Source organism: Delphinapterus leucas, chromosome 4, assembly GCF_059928025.1.
Source record: "Delphinapterus leucas isolate spDelLeu-1000000601 "Yukka" chromosome 4, BTC_Dleu_Yukka2, whole genome shotgun sequence".
Classification (NCBI taxonomy): domain Eukaryota; kingdom Metazoa; phylum Chordata; class Mammalia; order Artiodactyla; family Monodontidae; genus Delphinapterus; species Delphinapterus leucas.
The window spans coordinates 93,317,022-93,341,671 of NC_143132.1; positions in this window are offsets into that span (position 1 = coordinate 93,317,022).

Below are 24,650 nucleotides of genomic sequence, written 5' to 3' on the forward strand. Positions count from 1 at the left end.
TGGAATTTTAAACCAGATAGTCTGGTTTTAAGTTGCATGTTCTTAATCACTATGTCAGAATACCTCTCAATTAAATATACTACTTCATAAATTGGATTCATAAATGAGAGCGGAAAGAGGCAGAGGACATGAGGAAACCATTTTGCTGATGCAGATCATGGCAAAGGCAATTTGGTTCAGTAGTTAGCACTTCCAGATTTGATATTTCTCTGCAAAAGTAAAAGTTGCTTTTCTATTCATGTAGAAATGATGTAACTCTATGACATAAGAGTTGTTGCTAGAAGCTCACTGGAGTCTACTCTTCTAGCTCTCTCAATTATACTGATAAACAACAGGTAATAAAACAATTTTGCTTTACACAAACTAAATTAGTGTCTGTTGCAGCTCCTGGTCTCTAACCAATACAATAATTGGTACCGGAAGTGGGAACAGCAATTGAAAGGGGCAGCAATAGTGAAAGACAAGATAGGTGTCTTGCTACAGAAAATTCGATGGCACTGTTAGAAAAAATGGGATTAAAGGTGCTATTTTCCTACTCAAATTTTTGTACCCCAGAGTAGCCATCTTTAAGTTAAAAGAGAAGTTAGAGGACAGAAGAAGTGGAACCACTATATGAAACAGTATTTTTCAAGACAATGGATTATCCGATAATAAAGGACAATAATCCTTGAGAAGGTGAAAAAAATTATGGGCTCTATAATTGCTCCTACTTACTGTTCTGAAGTAATATCCAGGCTGTTGCCTTGGGAAAGGGAACGAAATCAGAGCCTGTTGGGCTCCCTGAGTTAAGGAGATAGAGTTGAGAGTCTAGGGAGACATTAGACAGCTAGTGTTACCAGGAAAAACTACCAGAGAGGAAACAGCTGCACAAATAGAGAGCCCCAGAGATCGTCAGAGGACCCCCATCAAGTATTTAGCTGAGTATTAATCACTGCATGGATGAGGAAATTACCAGAGACTAAGAAAGAAATCCTCAAAAGGTTGAAAAGTAAATAGTGCCCAACAGTCATACAGGGCTGGAGACAGTGTTTGTTCCAATAGCCAGATTGAGCTCATGATTCACAGGACATTGTATGGAGTACTCAAAATAGTCTTGCCTCAACAATAGAAAATAAATAGCTGTAGCCTGAGCCCAGTCTCAGTCCTGCCTAACAAATCTTAAAAGCAAGCTCCAAGAAGACCAAACTATTTCCAAATAACTGCATCTCAGAAAAAAATCAAGGTATTTAGAAATTGAAGAAGACACAACTAAATGAGAAGATTTCTCATGTTCATGATCCAAATAATTAATATTGTTAACACATCTACACTACTCAAAGCCATCTATAGATTCAATGCAATCCTTATCAAAATTCCAATGGCATTTTTTTCACAGAAATAGAAAAAATCCTAACATTTGTATGGAATTACAAAAGACCCCAAATAGCCAAAGCAATCTTGAGAAAGAACAAAGCTGGAGGCATCACACTTCCTGATTTCGAACTCTATTTAAAGCTATTTTAATCAAAAGAGTATGGTACTAGCAGAAAAGCAGGCACACAGACAAAAAGAACAAAATCAAGAGCCCAGAAATAAACCCACACATATGTGGTCAATTAATATTTGACAAGGGAGCCAAGAGTCATAATGGGGAAAGATAGTCTCTTTAATAAGTGGTGCTGGGAAAACTGGATATCTACATGCAGAAGAATGAAATTGAACTCCTACCCTTATGCCATTTATAAAAATTAACTTGAAATGGATTAAAGACATAAATATAAAACCTAAAACTATAAGACTCTTCGAAGAAAACTTAAGGGAAAAGCTCCTTTACATCAGTCTTGGCAATGATACTTTGGATACAGTAACATCAAAAGCATAAGCAACAAAATTAAAAGTCAACGAGTGGGACCACATCAAACTAAAAAACTTTTGCACAGCAAAAGAAACAATCAACAAAATAAAAGACAATCTATGGAATGAGAGAAAATATTTGCAGACATATATCTGATAAGGAGTTAATATCTAAAATATATAAGAAACTCATACAACTCAATAGCAAGAAAAAAATATCCTACTTAAAAACGAGCAGAGGACTTGAATAGACATTTTTTTCCCAAAGAAGACATACAAATGACCAACAAGTATACAAAAAGCTGTTGAACATTCTTGACCATCAGGGAAATGCAAGTCAAAATCATAATGAGATATCACTTCACACCTGTTAGAATGGCTACTTTTAAAAAGACAAGAAATAACAAATACTGACCAGCATATGGAGATAAGAAAATCCTGGTGCACTGTTGATGGGAATATAAATTGGTACAGCAACTGTGGAAATCAGTATGGAGGTTTTTTCAAAAAATTAAAAATAGAACTACCACATGATCTGGTAGTTCTGCTTCTGGAACTATATATATGTATATACCTGAAGGAAATGAAATCACTATCCTGAAGAGATATCTGCACTCCTTCATTTATTGCAACATTATTCACAATAGCCAAGACATGGAAACAACTTAGGTGTCCACTGACAGATGAATGGTTAAAGAAAAAGTTATATATATATATATATATATATATATATATATATATATAACATAAATGGAACTGGAGGGCATTATGCTACGTGAAATAAGCCAGAGAAAGACTGCATGGTATCATTTGTATGTAGAAACTTAAAAAAAAATTCAAATAAGTCAAATACATAGAAACAGAGAGTAGAGTGGAGGTGGGGGGATGTTGGCCAAAGCATACAAACTTTCGGTTATATGATGAATAAGTTCTGGGGATCTAATATACAGCATGGTGGCTATAGCTAAAAATACTCTATTGTATACTAGAAAGTTGCTATGAGAGTAAAGCTTTAATAGTCTCACCATAACAAAAACAATAAAATGTGAAGTGAAGGTTGTGTTAACTAACAATAACATGATAAACATTTCAAATCATTACACTGTACACAATAAATTTTTTAAACATCTTTATTGGACTATAACTGCTTTACAATGGTGTGTTAGTTTCTGCATTATAACAAAGTGAATCAGTTATACATATATATATGTCCCGATATCTCTTCCCTCTTGCATCTCCCTCCCTCCCACCCTCCCTGTCCCACCCCTCTAGGTGGTCGCAAAGCACCGAGCTGATCTCCCTGTGCTATGTGGGTGCTTCCCACTAGCTATCTATTTTACGTTTTGTAGTGTATATATGTCCATGTCACTCTCTCACTTTGTCACAGCTTACCCTTCCCCCTCCCCGTATCCTCAAGTCCATTCTCTAGTAGGTCTGCATCTTTATTCCCGTCTTGCCCCTAGGTTCTTCTGACCATTTTTTTTTCTTTTTTTAGATTCCATATATATGTGTTAGCATATGGTATTTGTTTTTCTCTTTCTGACTTACTTCACTCTGTATGACCGTCTCTAGGTCCATCCACCTCACTACAAATAACTCAGTTTCATTCTGTTTTATGGCTGAGTAATATTCTGTTGTATATATGTGCCATATCTTCTTTATCCATTCATCTGTTGATGGATGCTTAGGTTGCTTCCGTGTCCTGGCTATTGCAAATAGAGCTGCAATGAACATTGTGGTACATGACTCTTTTTGAATTATGGTTTTCTCAGGGTATATGCCCAGTAGTGGGATTGCCGGGTCGTATGGTAGTTCTATTTTTAGTTTTTTAAGGAACCTCCATACTGTTCTCCATAGTGGCTGTATCAATTTACATTCCCACCAACAGTGCAAGAGGGTTCCTTTTCTCCACACCCTCTCTAGCATTTATTGTTTGTAGATTTTTTGATGATGGCCATTCTGACTGGTGTGAGATGATATCTCATTGTAGTTTTGATTTGCATTTCTCTAATGATTAATGATGTTGAGCATTCTTTCATGTGTTTGTTGGCAATCTGTATATCTTTGGAGAAATGTCTATTGAGGTCTTCTGCCCATTTTTGGATTAGGTTGTTCGTTTTTTTGATATTGAGCTGTATGAGTTGCTTGTATGTTTTGGAGATTAATCCTTTGTCAGTTGCTTCATTTGAAAATATCTTCTCCCATTCTGAGGGTTATCTTTTCATCTTGTTTATGGTTTCCTTTGCTGTGCAAAAGCTTTTAAGTTTCATTAGGTCTCATTTTTTAATTTTTGTTTTTATTTCCATTTTTCTAGGAGGTGGGTCAAAAAGGATCTTGCTGTGATTTATGTCATAGAGTGTTCTGCCCATGTTTTCCTCTAAGAGTTTGATGGTGTCTGGCCTTACATTTAGGTCTTTAATCCATTTTGAGTTTATTTTTGTGTATTGCACACCATAAATTTATACAATGTTTTATGTCAATTAGATCTCAATAAATGGAGAAAAAAGAATATTTAAAGTAATATAAAATTATCCAGGAACCAACATGGTAAACTTCACTATGTCTGATATCCAATAAAAAATTATTAGTCATGCAAAAATATAAGGAAAATATAACCCATAATAAGAAGAAAAAATAATCAAAACCAAACCACATCCAGCACAGTTATAACAAAAAGCAGATCAGGATATTTAAACTGTTATTATCACTGTATCCCATAAATTGAAAAACCTATTGGAAAGATTGAACATGTTAAGTAGAGATATAGAAAAGATAAAAGAGATTTAAATTGATTTTCTAAAAATGAAAACCACAATGTCTGAAGTTAATAATACACACTATAGGATCAATGGTAGATTAGACATTGCAGAAGAAAAATTAAGTGAACTTGAAGACAAAGTAATAGAACCTATCCAAAATAAAACAAAGAAAGAAAAGAGCATTTAAGAAATTAATGGATCATGACTAATTTGTAGGACAACTTCAAACCACTTACTAAATGTGTAATTGGAGTCCCTGAAGGAAAGTAAAGGGAAAAGTACAAAGCAAATATTTTTTTTAATGACCCAACTTTTTCCAAATTTAAATGAAAACGAAAACTCACAGATAACAGGAATCTCAACAAATGTCAATACAAGTAATATGAAGAAAACTACACCAAAGCATATCATAATAAAAAAAAAGTGTTAAAAGGAAAAGTTTTTAAGTTGTCAGAGAAAAATAACACATTATGTATAGAGGAACAATTGGTAAGATACCAGATTTCTGGTTGGAATCAATGCAAGCAAGAGAACAAGAGAAGAAAGAAAGAAACTATTAACCTACAATTTTATAACCAATAAAAATATCTTTCAAAAATAACGTAAGAATAATAACTTCTTCAGATCTACAAAAACTGAGGTTTTCATCACCAGCAGACTCATGCTACAAGAATTATTAAGGGCAGTCTTCAGATAAAAGGAAAATGACACTGGGTGGAAACCTGGATCTGTACAAATGAATGAGAAGCACTGAAAGTGGTAACTACATGGATAAATATATAAAATATTTGTTATTTTGTGTAAATCTCTTTAAAATTAAATTATTTAAACAAAAATAATAATGTAGTGAATGTCTTGCAACATATGCAAAACATTAGTTGCATATGTTTTGCAACTAAAATATATGATAACTGTGTAAAGGTCAGGAGGGAAGAAATGGAAGTATACTATTGTAAGCTTTTAATACTATGTATTAAGTGGTATAATACCACTTGAAGGTACACTGTGATAGATTAAAGCTGTATACTGTAAACCTTAAAATGACCACTAACACACAAAAAAACAAAGAATTATAGTTAATAATCCAACAAAGGAGATAAAATAGAATCATAAGAATATACAATTAATCTATAAAAAGACAAAATGAACACAAAGGGGACAAAGAATAGATGTGACAAATAGAAAACAAATAGCAAATTATAAATTTAAACCTAACAGTGTCAATCAAACCTAATGGCATTTAAAGCAAGTGGTCTAAATATTCCAACTAAAAGAGAGATTGTCAGATTGAATATAAAGCAACTCCTCACTATATGTTGACAACAAGAAACACACTTTAAATATGAGAAAAATAGGTTAAAATGGAAATAAGATACATGCTGATACTAATATTTTAAAAGGCCTGGAGTGGTTATATTAATATCAAAGCATATTTCAATGCAAAGAACAGCACGGGGAAATAAGGTCATTTCATAATGAAAAAGGGTTAAATTCTTCAAGAGGACTTAACAAATCTGGTTGCTAACACACTTAATAATAGGCCTTAAAAATACACAAGGCAAAAACTGATAAAACTGCAAGGAAAAACAGACAAATCCACAATTATAGTAAGATATTTCAACAATACTGTCATGGTAACTAATAGAATAATTATACAGAAAATCAGTAAGGATATAGAAGATTTGAGCAATACTATCAACCATCTTGACCTAATTGATATTTATAGAGAATTTCACACAAATACAGCAGAATACACATTCATTTCAAATGTATATAGAAATTTTACAAAAATATACCATATTCTGAGCAATAAAATAAGTGTAAACATACTTGAAAGGCTCACGTCATACAAAGCACATCTCTGACCAAGATCAAACTATTTTCATAATAATTTGGCATTATTTGCTTTCTTTTTCAGTCTCTTTCTCTCATGAATTTACAGTGGAGTTTTCCAGCATCTACAAATGTGTGATATCAGAACAGATTGAATGCAGAAGCAGATATGAGACTCCAACTGTCTTCTATTAAGCCATACATTAAAGATATTTTCAAAAAATTAAAATAGTATCACTCTACTCACTGATATTTTTTGGAATAGTAGTTCTTTTTTTTCCATAAAATACATTAAATATGGTGATATATAAGACTTTTAAGCTATTATTTTAAATTATTTAATACTAATTTCTAAAATTTCTCAGTTTTAATTTCTAATATAAAAATTGATAGATATAACTCATATAAAGAAAGGTCCTCTTTGGAGATTCCAAAAATTTTTAAGAATACAAAGGGATCCTGAGACCAAAAAATGTGATAACCATTGCTTCAAAACACAATTCAAACATTACAACTCTTTGATTCATAAAAGCATAACTGGTTTTTCAATATGAATATCTCCATTTTGATGTGTCCATTTTGTATGACTTACATTGGATGTTTAACATGGGCAATGCCAAATTCATCCTCTCCTCCTCTCCCATGAAATCAGATCCTTCTATTAACATATTTGTTTTTGTTAATACTTAATTCTCTGAGTCACTGACACTTGAAACCTTGGAGTAGACATAATTTCTTCTTCTTATGTCCATATTTTGGTCTCTCTTAGGTGTTTGTATTTCGTTAGTTTATTAGATACATCTGCCCACTAGATTGTAAGTTCCCTGAAGATAGAGTCCATATGTTAATCACCTTCTCTATTTTCCATGATACTCATCCCTTACTCAAAGACAAGATTAGTGGAATGATTCACAACTGACTGTTTGATAAAAATGACAGCAAATAGGCAGTGACAATTTATTCAATAGTACAGACACACTATTACTTGCACACCCTGGAACATTTATATTATATCCTGGAATTCATTCCTTAATACAAAATTATGAGTGTGTTTATGAGCCTCTGGTCATAATTAAACACAACAATGTAACTTGAATTATCTTTGAATTAACACCACCATAAAATACCAACATGTTAGGTAACGATAAAACATCAGTATGTTACGGAAACCTCAAGATCAGTTTAAAGCCGTGCAGAGAATTGCACTAAGCAGGAGAAGCTGCGATACATCCATATGGTTTAGATTTTGCATTAAGCTTGTTGTACATAAATTTGTGCTCCTAATTAAAATAGCCGTCAGTGTTGAAAGCTGGGAAAAGCATTAACAAAGCCACCAGTGCCAGGCCCTCACTTTGTTTGAAGTGTAGACATTTTTAACCATAAGGTAACGATATTTGAGGAGGATGAGTTATAATAGGGTCATAACAGGGAACAGTGGGGAAGTTTGACAATATGGCTGCTGACTGACACCTGCTCCTATGGGGTAATGCATGTTGTGAGGTAAGTTGTTTGCCCAGGGGTAGAGGAGCTAACAACTTTAGATATTTTAGAATGAAATCATGTTTGAGTGGAAAGGTAAGAGCACTGTGCTGATGGTGAACAAGTGGCAGGACCTTGATTGTAATTACCTGCTGTGGGTGTAGCTGAATGACGTGCAAGATTCCCTCTCTGAGTTGGCTGTATTGGAGGCACTGCCTGGTTTGCTAGTGCCTTGCTTAGGTTTACCTTTAAGAAATACAATTTTATTGACATTTTGAAAAGATTATACCAACCTGTTACACTGCCCCCAGACCATAGGAAGCTATGTTTACCCGGATAAGTTATCTGGACAGCTAACACAATGAGGGGATCACTGTTCCCTAATTATCTAAACTGATAGGTGAAGCAATATTCCATGAATTACAGTACTTTTAAAAACATAATTTATGGCCTTTCCATTTTTTTTCCTAAATCAGTTGCAAATTTGAGTTTAGACCTTAAACGCTGTGGCTAGCGGCTATGCCTGCAGTTACAATCAATGGTGCTATTTTTTCTACATTTTAATTCTTTTAAATCGAGTATGTCATGTTAACTTAGTCCAGCCATCAACTGGCTTTTGGCTAGTCAGTTCAGTCAAAGTGAATTTTGGAAATAGGTTGAAATTATAAAAATGCAGGAAGAATTTTTTTACTTTAATTCATGCAAAAGTTAACCAGTTTAAATTTCTGGACAAGAAAACCCCAATCAAGAAGGAAAACACAAGTACTACCTTCATTTAAATTTAGTAATCTTTTGTTGATCCCTTAAGTAACAGTTTTTAATATGTACTATGGAAAAGTTGCAGGTGGCTGAGAAAGAATCAATCTTTCATTCTATCAACAAACATTTATTGAGTGTCTTGTATGAACCCAGCACTGATAAAGAAAATCTACATAAAATATCCTAGTTGCTTCTATAGAATGGGATAGAAGTTATTGTACTTCTAGAAAATATAAATGGTCAATATTCTAGAGCATACAAAAGCACTTAGACCCAACTGTATTTATGCATTTCTATCATAAATAGAAATATTATTAGCATTGATGTGACAGCATCCTTAAAAACAAATAGTTACTTTAGTATTCTTAAACAAGGCTTAGATAAATGATTTAAGAGTTCCTTGGTTGCTGAAGTATGGATAAATTATAATCAAATAAAGCAGTTAAATCAAATGTACTCAACTTCATTATAAGACAACTGTACAATTCTGAGTCCATTTTAACCATTATTCCTTTTACCCTAGAGAGATGGAAACAGTTTTCTGGTCTGGAGACTGCTAGGTCTTTGTCTTAGTCTATTCCTTCACTTCATGGTCCAACACTCTCACCTTAAGCCTAACATTGTCACAGATCTTGCCAACTAAACTACACATCTCCTCTTACAGTATTATGTTTGCAGCAAACTTGCAGAGGGAGACTTCTGCAAGTTACTTAGTCTTTAGGTAGATAAGAAGTTCTAGTGAATACTATTTCTTATTAGATTTCTTTCTTTTTCACTTTTCTTCCTTTTCGGTTTCTATGCTGTTGGACTGTTCTGCTCTTGTCTAATTCTCCTGAACTCTCTGTTCATGCTACTGTTGCTTCTTTTAATGCTATTACTTATCCGTATTGCTGTTGGCCCTAAAAATTCCATCTGAGCCTCTCTCTGTGGTTTGCTTTTGCGTTGATTATTTGAAAGACAGAAAGGGCTATTTATCTGCCACTTAGAAAATTTCATCATTCTGATTTGAGGAGACAAGCTCTCAGGCTGTATCATCAGAAAGGTCCTTGGTACAAGGGAGAAAACACACTGTGTCTGCAACATGCCAGTTAGTCTTCGTGATAAAGCACCTGCCACTTATCAAGGCCTCCAGCTGAAATCAGAGACCCTGCAAAATCACCACCTCTATAAATCCACTTTTAATTCTTCATACTTTCCTGGGTAAATAAACATGTGATGTCACAGGAAGATTTTTGAGAAACACTGAATGATTTCTAAAGAAAGATCTCTTTCCTTCTAATTTTAACTCACCATGAATAGATGGGTGTAATCCAAAAAGTTCTGAGCATTTTTTTGAGTGTAAGCTGGGCCAGCATTTCCTGGAATTGATCTTGATTGGAGGCATCTGGTTTATAATCTCAGCATTACAAAGAGGCTCTGAGACTCCAACTTGAGCTGGCAAATGAGTTTCAGTGAGTCGTGTCTGGAAAAGCCTCTCCTTTGGGGACAACAAATTCTATAGGTTCTTTTAAAATTAAGTTGCTTTGTGAAAACTGGCACTGACATACTTCAGGGTTTTTTAGATTTCAAAATTCTAATAACATGAGAGGTGATCTGATAATTTTTGTTTATAGACTCAGGAAATTGATGAGAAGCACTGTACAATTGAGAAGTTGTCTATAATAATTAATGGATCTTGGGTCATCATGGTATCCAATCTTATTAAAAAAATGGTCTCATTAATCATTCTCATAAATTGACACGTAATGTTTATTTCAAGAAAAGCTTCTGCTCATTGTACTATGTTTCTCTTTGTTCAAATGAGTCATCTTTATAGGCTTGATGTGATTCAAATATTTGTAGGACATGTTCTACTTGATTCATTACACTTGTTTTCAACTATTTTTCTAGACATCTACTATATAAAACTGATAAAAATGAAGTTGTACTGTTGAAAAAAGGAGGAATGTATTGGACCCCACTCACTCATCCTCCCTTCATTTCCTGCTCCAACCCCAGAGGCACCTCAGCAGAACCCCTAACATCCAGTAAAGCTCAGATCAAAAATCAGATTGCTAATCTAAAGCACAGAATCCTGGACACAGCCCCGATTTTCAGCCTCTTGTAAAGATATCATGGTAACCAAAAATTTTGTAACCTTAACATTTAAGGTTTGGTAAAAATGCAGGCACTTTTACATTTTTAGGGAGTATTTTTCCTTGCTTTATATGCTCCCTCAGAATTTTTCATTTTATAATTTTTATATCACAAAAATTATACATACTAATGTAGAAAAATCATAAATTAAAGTACAATAAAGACAGAAAAATAACAACTAATATTTGTAGGATCTTTTGTAGATCTGCCAGGCTCTATTCTATGTCTTTACATGTAATAATTCATTTAAATCACCTAACAATTCTATGAGATTGTTATTACCATTATACCTATTTTATAGATGAGAAAAACAAGGAAGAGAGAGGTCAAATAATTTGCCTAGTGCTATAGAGCTAAAAGAAAGACTGGCATATGACTTTTTGTATGCACGGATAGCCTCAGACCATATTGTTCTTTTCAATTAACAATGTATGTCCATGTTAATAAATATGCCAGTTATTGATGATTCTATAGATACACAGACAAGCTACGTATACATTAGAGCTACTCAAAGAGGAATCAACACACATACTCATTCTCTCTCTCTCTCTCTCTCTCTGGATATCCTTTAGAAAGAGGTGAGGAGATTGAAAGGGGAGCAACCATCTCTGTCTCAGCCAGAACAGTTTTAAATTTTACCTCTTTCAAATATTAGGGTCTCACTTACAATTTTGTTCGAAGAAGAGGTGTTTTTTTAGATTTAAAAGAAAGTTGAAATGCTTAGTTTTAGTCGATAGAGAAGACATAAGCAGCTTATCAAATTGCTTCCCAGCATTAACTAATGAACAAAATTTTATAACTATATACAATATCAGATGTCAAAAGAGTATGATCTTAGCAACAAGCAATATGTTTGAATCCCCGTGGTTGACTAAGGCTTGCAGATAAGCCAACAAAGAAGTTTTCTTAGCGAAAAGTAGCATTGGTCTGTTAGGTTAGACGATTCAGTAAAATTGGAGATTATTACTAACTTAAGCTAGCACCAAGAGGCATCCCTGCTGAGGTGAAATTTTAATGAAAGAAACCAAAATGGGAAAACCAAGGGAGCTGAAATATGTCCTACAGAGAGGATAACATGATAACAATACCATAAAAGTTAAAATGAATGACTAATCAGATTGGTATAGAAACAAGATTCTTATATTGAAACATTTGTGGCTACAAATACTTAAGCAATTAGAGTGGTATAAAAGAATAACATAATCCCATAAAGCAAATAATCAAATTAATGATTGAATTAAAAACACATAAAATATACAATAAGAAAGATATGGCTAGAAAAAAAATCAGTCCAAATGAATGTATCAAATTCCATTTCAAGAATTCTAGTAAATATGCCTTATTCACAAAACTTAAGAGTTTTTTTTTCAGGTACAGGTAGAGAAGTTTAGATTAGGAATGTCTTCTTTTTCAAAATTTAAAATTAATATATTGAATTAATATATGTTTAGGAACCAAATGACCATTAACAAAGAAATAAAGTGACACAGACAAATTTATATTCATTTAAATGCATTAAACACAAAGATTAAATATATCAAATTTCATATATTTACCACAGGGAACCGCTCCTTGAAGTTTTCTTAATGTGAAAAATTCTGACTTCAGACTACAGTGATTTTAGACTGTTTGTGATGAAATGCAATGTCTGAGTGATTTTAAAAAGCCACTTTACTTTCAGTTAATGGGTAAATTATAAAGTATTTTTATACCTGTTTCTAATAATATTTCTCCATCAATTCAATTAGAGATTTTCAATCCCATAACTCACTTTTTATAACTTTCGACCACTGAAAGTACTTGTCATTGGAAGTTACCCAAGACTTACCACATAAATTATGAATGTCCTTATTACAGTCTTCTTCCTGACACACCTAGAAGTATAAAGCAAAGAAAGGGTGAAAAATGACATTAATGACATTAATGAATTTTGCTGACTTTTCCCCATGTTTATTGAGATATAACTGACATATAGCATTGTGTAAGTTTAAGATGTACAATGTGTTCATGTGATATACATATACTGCAAAATGATTATCATAATAGCATTAGTTAACACCTCCATCACCTCATTATAATTACCTTTTTTTTTGTGGTGAGCACATTTAAGATCTACTCTTTTAGTGACTTTCAAGTATGTAATACAGTGTTAACTATAATCACCATGCTTCACATTTTTTTTTTACTTTTGTGGTAAATAACAAATTATAATATCTTGACATCTATGGATATGGAAAATAAAATTTTTAGATGTGCTGTGAATTCAGTAGATGAAATAATCTAGTTGTTTGTTTTGTATACTATGTTAAAATAACAATTAGTGGCAGTGGATGAGAGTTTGTATGTGGTTTATAAAAAGTTTACTCACCAATTAAAATAACCCCTCAAAATGAAGATCCTTCTCTGTCAGTACAATATAGTTTCATTTTTATACATTGATGCCTAGGGCAGGGGTCCCAAACCCCCTGTTAGGAACCGGACCACACAGCAGGAGGTGAGCGGCTGGTGAGCGAGCGGAGCTTCATCTGCCGCTCCCTATCGCTCCCCATCACTCTCATTACCACCTGAACCATCCCCCCAACCCAACCTGTGGAAAAACTGTCTTCCACAAAACTGGTCCCTGGTGCCAAAAAGGTTGGGGACCGCTGGCCTAGGGCAATATCATTTGGGGGATTTTTATTCAGAGTGAATAGAGGAACTCAAAGTATATTTATGCCTTTCTTTTTTCTTTTTAGAAAACTTTACTGTGCAATGGTATGTGGTGACTTGGTATACATAAACAGAGTGCTGTACAATGATGAGATTTTAAATGGAATTTTTAAGGAATACTTGACAATTTTTCTTTTAAAAAATTTGAAAAGTAAATCTGTGTAATGATGGAGTAGGATCTAATCCAAAAATAGGATCAATATACCAAAACAGATGTAAAAATAGTCTTTTTAGCAATAGGCCATTTCTCTATAGATTGCTGAATACTTATTTACTGTCTAGATTTCCAATTTCTAAATATTATAGTAATATTTATAGCATGCCCTATATATTGGCAAATTTAATGTCACAAAAAAATACAGCAGATTAAAGTATTTGGTATATAAATTATGGCATAAAAAGAGGTAAGGGAAAAAGAGGAAATCTAGCATTGTAGCCCTTGTCCATTCATATTTTTATAAACTTCTGTGAGTCTTAAAAACATAGAAAAATTACAAGGCAAGGCAAGGATGTCCCCTCTCACCACTCTTTTTAAACATCACACTGGAAGATTTAGCTAATGCAATAAGACAAGTAAAGGAAATAAAAGATATACAGATTGAGAAGGGAGAAATAAAGCTGTTCACAGAAGACATGATTATCTATGAAGAAAATTCAAAAGGATAAACAACAACAAAAAACCCTTCTGAAACTAATAAACGATTATAGTAAGGTTTCAGGATACAAAGGTCATATATAAAAGTCGGTCATTTTCCTATATGCCAGCAATGAAAAAGTGGAATTTGAAATTAAAAACACAAGACCATTTATACTAGCACCTCCCCAAATTGAAATAATTAGTTACAAATCTAACAAAATATGTGCAAGATCTATGTGAGAAAAACTACAAAACTCTGATGAAACATAACAAATAAGAACTAAGTAAGTGGAGAGACATTTTATGTTTATAAATCAGGGAACTCAATGTTGTCAAATGTCAGTTCTCCCCAACTTGATCCAAGGACTCATTCAATAAAATTCTCAGCAAGTTACATTGTAGATATCAACAAACTGATTCTAAAGTTTATTTGGAGAGGGAAAAGACTCAGAATAGTCAACACAGTATTGAAGCAGAGGGACAGAGTTGGAGGACTGATACTACCCAACTTCAAAACTTATTATAAAGCTACAGTAATCAAGACAGTGTAGCATTGGCAAAATAATAGACAAACAGATCAATGAAACAGAAAAAAGACCACAGAAATAGATCCACATAAATATAGTCAATTGATCTTTGACAAAGGAGCAAAGGCAATACAGTGAAGCAGTCTTTTCAACAAATGTTGATAGAACAACTGGATGTCCACGTGTGAAAAAAAAGAATCTAAATGCTGACCTTACACCCTTCACAAAACTTAACTGAAAATGGATCATAGACCTAAATGTAAAATTAAAAACTGTAAAACTCCTAGAAGATGACATAGGAGAAAATCTAGATGACCTTGGGTATGGTGATGACTTTTTAGATACAACACCAAAGTCATGACCCATGAAATAAAGAGTTGATAAGCTGGATTTTTGGGACTTCCCTGGTGGTCCAGTGGTTAAGACTCCACACTTCCAATGCAGGGGGCATGGGTTCGATCCCTGGTCAGGGAGCTAAGATCCCACATGCCCTGCAGCATGGCCAAAAAAAAAGAAGAATTGATAAGCTGGATTTTTTTGCAGTTAAAAACTTCTGCTCTGCTAATGACAACGTCAAGAGAATGAAAAGGCTAGCCACACACACACACACACACACACACAAAAGGCTACTGGGAAATAATACAGGTTTCCCCCACTATCCAAAAGTAAAGCATTCTTATGAAACCTTTTATAAGCTGAAATGACATAAAGCAAAGAAGCAAATACCTCAGGGCACATCTTGCTAATGGATGCACAAGATAAATCAAATAAAGCACAGATGCTCAAGATACAGTTCACAGCCATGGCAGTTTGATGCTGAGTGTAATTCCTGGGAAAGGAACCTGGCAGTGTCACTACCACTCCTCAGGTGCGAGCTGCTTCTATAATTGCTTGCTGCAAAACAAACGCTGAATGCTATCATTTCTTCTTTAGGTTAGTGGAAACAGCTGCTAATGTAGACCTTTCATAAAAGTGAAGTGGTGCAAAGCAAATTTTTGAAAAGCGGAGAATACCCATACTTGCAAAAAACATATCTGATACAGAACTGTTATCCAAAATATATAAACAACTTTTAAAATGCAAAAATAAGAAAACAAACAACTCAATTTTAAAAAGTGGGCCAAAGACCTTAACAGACACCTCACAAAAGAACATATACAGATGGCAAATAAGCAAAGATGCTGTACATCATATGTCATCCAGGAAGTGCAAATGAGAACAACAGTGAGATATCACTACACATCTATTAAAATGGCCTAAATCTGGATTACTAATATCAAACTTGTCATTATATATTTGTCCAAGCTCATAAAATGTGTGACGCCAAAAATGAACCCTATTGTAAACTATGAACTTTGGGAGATAATGATTTGTAAATGTAGGTTTATTAGTTGTAGCTAATGGACCACGCTGGTGGGGGACGTTGATAATGGAGGAGGTTATGCATGTGTTGGGCCAGGAGTATATAGGAAATCTCCAGTTCCACCCAATTTTGCTGTGAAACTAAAACTGCAGTAAAAAGAAAATAAAAGTCAACTTTAAAAATATAACAAAACTTCTGCATTCAACCATGAGGAAGTTGCAGAGTCTGTACTTAACTTCCTAGAAACAACCAGAAAACTGGAAAAAAGACATCAAACACCTGTTTTCAGATATTGGGAACTACATAGTATAAAAATGTGATCCCTGATAAAAAGGGAAATGATAGAAACAAGCCCTACAAGCCCTGTGGCTCTCCTTCTGGAGGCACAGTCAGGACTATGGTAGATTCAGGATAATCATAAGCAGGACATGGTAATCTCACTGACGGAAGAAAAAATATTTCCATTCAGGGTGTAAAAGCAAAGTTCCAGATGAAAAGAATTTTTCATAAAAAGACCTTCAGGAATCTCCACAGTAGTCCCCTTGAATCTGATGTTAAAATTAAACTGTACATACATACAACAGAACTCCATGAGGCCAGGGAAAAAACTCCCTGAGGCCAAGGTGCTGTAAACTGCAGAAGTCCTCCCAAGGCTCACACAGGAAAGGGAATCATTCAGCTCGACCAACTGGACTGGACAATTCTTGATGATCACCAGAGCAGTCACTGGAGACTCCAGAGAGCCATACTTAAGTGGAAGAACTACATTATTCCTAAAGACTGGTCAATACCTACCCTGTCAAGTGTTAAAACAAGTCTCAAAAAGATCAAACTGATCCAGAATAACTAAACTGTCTTCTGGAAAAAAAAGTGCAACAATCTTTAAAGGAAGATAACAAAATCCAAGCACTCAACAACATAAAATCACACTATACAGCAGCCAATCAAAAATAACTAGAAGACCAAGAAGCAAGAAATTGTGACATATAAGCAAAACAATCAGTCCCATATATTCTCAGAAACTAAGATTAGAAAGTAATTTCATCAACCTGATAATGAACATCTATAAAATCCTACAACTAACATCTACTTCAGGTTGGAAAACTGAATGCTTCCCTCAAGTTCAGGAACAAGAAAAGGATTTCAGCTCTCACCACTTTATTCAACAATGAATGAAAGGCATGCGTTTTGGGAAGTAAGAGATGAATTTGTCTTTATTTACATGTGACAGGATCATGTATGTAGTAAATCCTAAGGAATTTTTTTGAAAACGACTCAAAATTATAAATGAGTTTAGGATAAAGTTTCAGGATAAAAAGTCAATATACAAAATATCAATTGTTTTATATTCTAACACAACAATTGGAACTTGAAATTTAAAACATGTCAGTTCTAATATAATATAATGCAAACCTATGAAATATTTAGGATTATATTTAATAAGATATGTGCAATAATTCCTGAGAGAAATTAAAGAAGACCTAAATAAATGGTGAAATACAGTGCTTTCCATGAATTAAAAGTCTGAATAATGTTAATATGTTGAGTCTCTCCAAAGTGATCTATGGATTCAATGCAATTCCAATGAAATCTCATGAAGTTTTTTTTCTGAAAATCAACAAGTTAATCCTAATGTTTAAAAAATACAAAGGACATAGAATAACCCAAACAATTTTGAATAAGAAAAGCGAAGAAAAACTTTTAAGCGGCAAAGGATTTGCATAGACATTTCTCCAAACAAGGTATATGAATGGCCAGTAAGCACATAAAAAGATGCTCAACATCACTAATCATTAGGGACATGCAAACCAAAGCTACAATTAGATACCACCTTACACCTATTAGGATGGCTACTATGAAAACAAGAATGACAAGTTTTGGTGAGGATGTAGAGAAATTGGAACCCCTGTGCACTACTGGTGGGGATGTAAAATGATACAGCCATTGTGAAAAATAATATGGAGTTGTTTCAAAAATAGAATTACCATATGATCCCGCAATTCCACTTCGGGGTATATACTCAAAAGATCTGAAAGCAAGGTATCAAAGAGATATTTGTACACCCATATTCACAGCAGCATTACTCACAATAGCTAAAATGTGGAAGCAACCCAAGTATTCATGGATGAATAAATAAGCAAAACGTGGCATATATATACAATGGAATCTTATTTAGCCTTAAAAAAAAATTCTTCAGTATGCTACAACATGGATGAACCTTAAGGATATTAGACTAAAGGAAATAAACCAGTCACAAAAAGACAAGTATTGTAGGATTTCATTTTTATGAGGTACTTAGAGAAGTCAAAATCATAGCTATAGAAAATAGAAGAGCGATTGCCATGGGTTGGGAATAAGGGGGAATGGAGCTATTGTTGGATGGATATAAAGCTTTAGCCTTAGAAGATTAAAATAGTTCTGGAGATGGATGGTGGTGGCAGTTTCACAACGATATGAATGTAATTAATGCCGCTGAAGTGTACACTTAAAAATGGTTAAGATAGTAAATTTTATGTTATGTGTATTTTACCACAATAAAAAATGGGGGGAAAATCAGTCAGTGCAATTCACCCTATCAACAGTTTAAAGAAGAAAATCATGTGATCATCTTAATAAATGTGGAAAAAGCAATGTGTTAAAAACTCTCAGCAAATTAGGAATAGAAATAGCTTCTTCGATTTTGGTTAAAGGGCATATACTAAAAATCCTACAGCTACCATCACTTGTAATGGGAAAAATTGAATGCTTTCTCCCTGAGATTGTGAAAAAGCAAGGATGTCTGCCCTCACCATTTGTATTCAATTTATAGTAGAGGATACAGGCAGTGCAAGTTCCTTGGATAACAATTAAAAGAATAATGCATTACTATAAGTTAATAGAAGAAAATAATTATTATTAAAAATGTTTGGTTATTCTCAAAGAAAGGCAGAACTGAGAGAAGCTTATCTCTAGTTGGGAGCAGAGACAGCAGTTAGCAACAGGGGGAAGATAATGAATGTTCTGTTGTTTGTTCTTTGTTTTAAAACTAGAAGACACTAAAGCTTGTTTTCATACTGGTGGTAAAAATCCAGTATTTTTAAAAGTGGTTAATATAGTGAGAAGAGGAAACAAATAGAAAGTTCTTTGAGCAGGTGGCAGGAGATGCAATCCAGTGCATTAAGAAGGATTAGTATTCGATAGTGAGAAAGGCTCTTCCTCAGAGCCCACTTACTCATTAGCACAGTAGGAACAGTTTTGGGGGCTTACAAATGATTTTAGGGGTCCGCAAAAATGTTTTCATTAATTTTAAAGCCATAATGTCCTGCTCTTCCTTCATCGAATCACAACGAAACTAGTATGGAAGCAGGATTGTTGGCAGATTTGGTGGTGGAATTAGAGAAATCACCCATCTGATCACTTTTAAATTCTCTATAAAATATGAGATTATCTGGCAGTAATGACTTGGTACCTTAACAGAGACTGAACGAATTAGAAAAGTAAAAAAATATATACAATAGACATTTCTGAGAATAGTGAGCATAATAGAGAAATACAGAATGCTGAATAGGGGTGGGTGCTCATTTGAAATCAGAGATCATGCATACAAACAGAAATGCCATTTTGCTAGGCTGTGTGATTTACCCCAGAAAAAAATAAGTGGCTCAATTCATGTAGTCTCTGAGGTGTGTTAGTCAGTTGCCACTCAGGGAAAGAGGAGAAAGGACAAAAGGAAATTCTTGCTCTCTCCCCTTGGCTTGATATCTCTTCCTCACTTAAATATACATATATCCTTAAGTGAACGGGATTTACTTTAAACTTTAGGATAATTTGAAACTTTTATAATTCTCAAAGACATAAAATGGAGAAAATGTGGATCCATATTTGGTTTACAGAATCATAAATGGCATGCATGGGTTTGGGAAGATAGGGCAAAATCCTGGCTACTCACAGCTGTGCAACCTTGGACAAGACGCTTAACCTCTCTGAGCCTTTATTGTCTTCAACTGCAGAAGGAAGAACCTATATCTAAATTATAATGGTTTTGATGAAGATTTATTGACATTATGTACAAGGAACAATTTAGTACAGTGCTTGTATGTGACTGTTACATTATTAATTAAAGGAAAAACTCCTGTCAATGAAAGTTATTAACAAAAATTGAAACATAATCAAATCTTCATATATTGTCAAAGTTTTAATATGATCCCAAAAGTGATCAGGAAGATACACACATAGCTCTTTAAAAAAAAATTATGTCCTTGGAAAATCATTCTTTCATGCTATTATTCATTTATTTATTGCATAAATATTTATCTAACATATGCTCTATGCCCAGCACTTCCTGAGTGCTGGAATACAGTGGTGAATCAGGTTTCTGAAGAGCCCTTTAATCCTAGCATTTTTTGGCTTGGCACTGAGTTTAATTCCACATAACTCAAAGTTTCACATGCAGAGAACAAGTAATCAAACCAGCGTCAGTTCTCAACTCTGCTCTTTCTTTAGGGAACTATCTTGGTTATTTTGAGGACAGATAACTGCTAACTCACATTGGCTTTTCTGCATGACTTGTTTTCCTCTCTAACAGAATCTGCCATTTACCTGATATTTAAAAAAAAGTAAGCCCTGCCTTCTGATCCCCTGTGGCTCTCCCTATGATGGCATATGAGAAATACATTCTTGATCAAAGCTGATCATAGATAGCAACATATCTGAGCTGTCTCAGCCTTGTTGTCCATAGAAATGCCTGCACTAAGTTATAATTCGATGTCATGAACTAAGCTCTTATCAAAAGCTGATACAAGAAATGCCCATTTTTAAAGTGTTACTCTGTTTTCTGTAAAACGTGTGTTGAAGACATCATCCATCATTGTTACTCAACATCCATACAATAAATCTCGTCTAGAACATAGGGATAGGAGAGTATTTGTCTCACCAGATAAACTTTTATGTTTTCTATAATCTGACAAAAGTAATATAGCACAATAGTTAAGATGGTGGCTTTGGAGTCAGAAAGATTTGGATTTGAGGCCTAGTCCCAACTTTTTCTGACAAGGGAAATTAAATTTTTAAGTCTTAGTTTTCTCATTGGTAAAAAAGAAATCCTGGATTTTTTTTTTTTTTTGCGGTACGCGGGCCTCTCACTGTTGTGGCCTCTCCCGTTGCAGAGCACAAGCTCCGGACGCGCAGGCTCAGCGTCCATGGCTCACGGGCCCAGCCGCTCCGCGGCATGTGGGATCTTCCCAGACCAGGGCACGAACCCGTGTCCCCTGCATCGGCAGGCGGACTCTCAACCACTGCGCCGCCAGGGAAGCCCCGAAATCGTGGATTTCTAAGAATTCAGTGAGCTAATACATGTGATATACTTTACAATATCTTATATATAGTGAACACTCAACATGTTTACTATGAGAAATACATAAACCCACACTTTTTCTCTCCTGCCATAATTGGCATATCTAGCTTTTCTTCCCTACTGCAATTATAACCTTGCCCAAGTTTTCCGGTACAATAAGTTTCTCATTTTTTCTTCTAAATTTTTTCAATGATGCTTCGTTTACATATGTCTAAATCTATTCAATATGGAAGATGCCTTAAGTGTTTTTTAAGTACGTGGGTGTATAAATATCTAAAAAACAGAAAACACTCAAAGAGATTCTATTTTGTAGAAAAAAATAAAATAATAAAGCATTTCAAATAAATAAAAAATTATCCAATAAATAAATGATGCTGAAACCAAAATAATGTTAGATCCTTACTGTGTTTGTGTGTATGTGCATGTATATATCTGTGTATGTACGTGTGTATATATATACTGTATATATATTTGTGTATATATATATATATATATAAAATTCTAGCTCTTTGAGAAATGCTCATTATAAAAGTTTCAACTTATCCTAAAGTTTAAAATAAAAATCTCTTTCACTTAGGGGGATATACGTATATATGAGAGAGAGAAAAAGAGATATGGAAGCCAAGGGGAGAGAGTAAGAGCTCTTGTTCTTTCTCCTCTTTCCTTGAGTGGCAATTAATTAATTTATATACATAATATGTATTTTATGTGTATTATATATGTTTTATATGTATGTTTATTAAATATTATATATGTACTACATAAACATGTACAATTTTAACTCCCCCCAAAATGTAGAATAAATTCTCATTGAATACCTAAACGCTGCATGAGAGAATTTTTCTAAAGGTAAAATGAAAGAAAGGGACAATAAAGAAAAGATCAATGCCTCACAGGTTTAAAAAATCTACAGCTTAGCAGCTAAAAATTCTAAAAGCAAATACTGAAAGACAATGTAGATACTGAGGAAAAGATTTACAATAAATAAGACATGTATAAACTTAAAATAGTTACTCTAAAACATAAACATAAATAAATAAAAGGGGTTCTTATCAACCAATAAAAAATGAGAATTCCTGATTGAAAAGGGGACAAAAGATGATGAATAAACAGCTTACATTGATGGCCATTCTAATACGTGTGAAGTGATATCTCACTGTGATATTGATTTGCATGTCCCTGATGATGAATGATGTTGAGCATCTTTTCATGTACCTGTTAGCCACTGGGATGTCTTCTTTGGAAAATGTCTGTTTAGATCCGCTGCCCATCATCAAGAAGACAATAGATAGAAAGTATTGGCAAAGACATGGATAAAAGGGAACCATAGTACACTGCTGGTAGGAATTTAAATTGGTTCAGTCACTATGGTAACAAGATGGAGGTTCCTCAAAAAATTAAAAGTAGAACTAACACATGATCCAGCAATTCTACTTCTAAGTATAAACCCAAAGGAAATGAAAACAAGATATCGAAGAGATATATGCACTCCCATATTTACTGCAGCATCATTCACAATATCCAAGATATTGAAACGACCTAAGTGCCTGTCAACAGATGAGTGGATAAAGATGATATGGTATATACATACAATGGAATAGCATTCAGCCATGAGAAAGAAGGAAATCCTGCCATTTGCGACAACATGGGTGGAACTTGAGGGCATTATGATGAGTGAGGTAAATCAGACAAAGAAAGATAAATACTGCATGATATCACTTATATGTGGAATCTAAAATAACCAAACTCATAAAAACAAAGAGTAAAATGCTGGTTACCAGGGGCTGGGAGACGGGGGAATAAGAGAAATTATTTAAGAGTACAAACTTGCAACTAATAGACAAATAAGTCCTGGAGATCTGATGTACAACACAGTGACTATAGATAACAATATTGTATTATAATCATAAAACTTGTTAAGAGACTAGATCTTAATGATTCCCACCACAAAAAAGAAATGATAGTTATGTGATGTGATGAAGGTGCTATCACTAAAACAGTAATCATATTGCAATGTATAAATATATCAAATGAACATGTTATACACCTTAAATTTACACATTATGTCAAATATATTTCAATTTAAAAAACTTACCAAAGAAATAAAATACACAAAAAATTTTAAATGTCAATTTCAATGGCAGTAAGATATGCAAATTGGAGATATAATTTTTATTTTATTTATTTATTTATTTATTTATTTATTTATTTATTTATTTATTTATTGCGTTACACGGGCCTCTCACTGTTGTGGCCTCTCCCGTTGCAGAGCACAGGCTCCGGACGCGCAGGCTCAGCGGCCATGGCTCACGGGCCCAGGCGCTCCGCGGCATGTGGGATCTTCCCAGACTGGGGCATGAACCCACGTCCCCTGCATCAGCAGGCGGACTCTCAACCACTGCGCCACCAGGGAAGCCCTGCCTCAGATTTTTTACTTACTCTTATATTCATTAATTCATTCATTTCTAATAAACATATGGAGATACAGTTTACAGTCAATATAATGAACCCTTCTAAATGCACATGTGTATGGGTGGTTTAAACACTCATGTACCCCCCCACCAAAATCAAGATATGGAATATTTCCTTCATCTAAAAAAGCTCCCTTGTCCCATTTCCAGTCAATTCCCTCTAGTCCTCATCCCTGGATGCAGAAAACCACTAATTTGCTTTCTGTCAGATATTGTATTTGACATTTCTAGAGTTTATGTAAATGAGATCACACAGTGTAACTTTTTGTGTCTGACTTCTTCAGCAGCATAGTATTTCTGAGATGTATCCATGCAGTCATGTGTCTCAGTAGTGCATTACTTTTTATCTTTTTATACATTGTTTAGGTATACCAATTTTATTTTTATCCATTCAACTGTTTATAGGTATTTGTGAAAGGGCCAGCTTTCAGCTATTAATTCTGATATGAACATTTATGTCCCCTCTTTATTCATGGTAGCATACTTTCTTCTGAAGTCTGCTTTGTGATGTTAATATAGCCAGTCTTTTTATGCTTAATATTTTTATAGCAAATATCATTCCATCATTTTACTTTTTTTTTTTTTTTTTTTGTGGTACGCGGGCTTCTCACTATTGTGGCCTCTCCCGTTGCGGACCACAGGCTCCGGATGCGCACGCTCAGTGGCCATGGCTCACGGGCCCAGCCGCTCCGCGGCATGGGGGATCTTCCCGGACCAGGGCAGGAACCTGTGTCCCCTGCATCGGCAGGCGGACTCTCAACCACTGCGCCACCAGGGAAGCCCCATCATTTTCCTTTTAACCTTTTTCTTTA